This window comes from Castor canadensis, chromosome 17, assembly GCF_047511655.1.
Source record: "Castor canadensis chromosome 17, mCasCan1.hap1v2, whole genome shotgun sequence".
In the NCBI taxonomy this organism is placed as follows: domain Eukaryota; kingdom Metazoa; phylum Chordata; class Mammalia; order Rodentia; family Castoridae; genus Castor; species Castor canadensis.
The window spans coordinates 43,690,031-43,691,680 of record NC_133402.1 but is presented as its reverse complement, the minus strand read 5'-3'; the positions used below and the strand labels follow the sequence as shown (position 1 = coordinate 43,691,680).

At 45.0% G+C, this 1,650-nt stretch overlaps 1 non-coding gene across 1 annotated transcript; it reads right to left on the bottom strand.

Moving 5' to 3' along the window:
• Positions 1-1,175: 1,175 nt before the first annotated feature.
• Positions 1,176-1,248, bottom strand: Trnav-aac (transfer RNA valine (anticodon AAC)). Its single transcript has one exon. It is a non-coding gene; the product is annotated as a tRNA-Val (tRNA).
• Between the last annotated feature and the right edge of the window lie 402 nt (positions 1,249-1,650).

Here is a 1,650-nt window from a genome sequence, read left to right as displayed (position 1 = left end):
CAAACTCACAACCGTCCTGCCTCAGCCTTCTGAGTGCTGGGATTGCAGGTGCGTGCCATTAGGCCTGGCTCACCTGGGGCCATTCTTAAGAAACATTTGACCTGAATAATCACGAAGACATACACTGCAGAATATGGGTGTTCCAAAGATGAAAAGTCAAAGTCAAAGAATTGAGAATCACAAAGAATGGAGGGGGCTGGGGGACTGTATTTTAGTGGGGAGACTACAGTTTCACGGTAGGAGGGCTCCCCCTGGAGCTGTGAGCTGTGCTGGGGGACTTGGGACCCAGAAGGTTTGTGAATGATGTCTTCCCCTGGGTGGCCAGCCCTGGGGGATGGAAGATAAGCACACAGCTCCTGGGTGACAGTCATCGCTCTCTGATATTTCCCAAGAAAGCTTGGAGTTGGGAGGTCAGGGTGGTGGTAACTGACTAGCATCTGTTGAAGACTTTGTTAAATGCTTTGCCATTGTAACTTGCAAACTCTTTATAACTCTCAGAGCTTGAGATCAAACCTTTCCCTAAATCTATTTTTTTTTTTTTTGTGGTACTGGGGGTTGGACTCAGGGTCTCATCCTTGTTAGACAGGTGCTCTTCCACCTGAGCTATGCCTTTTCCTTATTTGCTTTAGTTGTTTTCCAAGCAGATTCTCGTGGTTTTGGCCATGCTGGCCTGGAACATGAGCACCTGTATAGGCCTCTTGTGTAGCTGGGATGACAGATGTGTACCATCTCACCCAGCTTATTGGTTGAGATGGTGGTCTCACTAACTCATAGGTATGAGCCACCATAGCCATCTCCCCAAATCTCAATTGTCTTCTCTAGAGAAAGCTTGCCCACATCTCCTGGCAGTAGCCACCTCTCCTTTTTGATCTCTTCCTAATCAAATTGTGTCATGTGAATTGACTTGCTGGATTGCCATGGCTGGAGAGGAGGAAGGGAAGCAACTTCTCCTCCCCCTTTTCCTCCTCTTCCCTCTCCCTTTATTCCTCCTCTGTCTTCTTTTCTACCTCCTCCTTCTACTCTTTCATTCCCTTCTCCTGTCCTTATTTCAAGTTCAACAGCACTGTTTATTAAGTAAGACACTGCGTTATGCATTATATATATTTGTCTCACTTAATTCCTCCAACAAGCCTACAAGATAGATTCTAGGTTTTGTTTGTTTTTGTTTGTTTGTTTTGCGGAACTGAGGTTTGAACTCAGGGCTTCATGCTTGTTAGGCAGGCACTCTACCACTTGAGCCATTCCACCAGCCTGGTAGATTCTATTATCCGTATTTTATAACAAGTCGGAGAAACAGAAGATAAACTATGTATTTGTGGTTACACTAGGAAGTGGGAGAGCCAGGTCCGACTGACGTTAGGGCCTTGATTTTTTTTTTAACATCTTAAAAAATTCACTATTCTTCATGTTAAAAGGGAAGTGGGATTGGTGAGCACCTCTCTGCTGTGTATCTCTTGCCACTCCTGCTCCATGTCTCTCTTCCCTCAATACACACTTGCACTTCCTTTTAGCCAAAACATCTGGTAGTGGACTGCAGACATCGTGGCATTTCACCCCTAAATTCTTGGACTGAGTCTTTCAAGAGCAATGACATTTGCCTTCCTAACAATTATACTGTCCAATGAACAGTCCACAATCAAATGTCCTCAA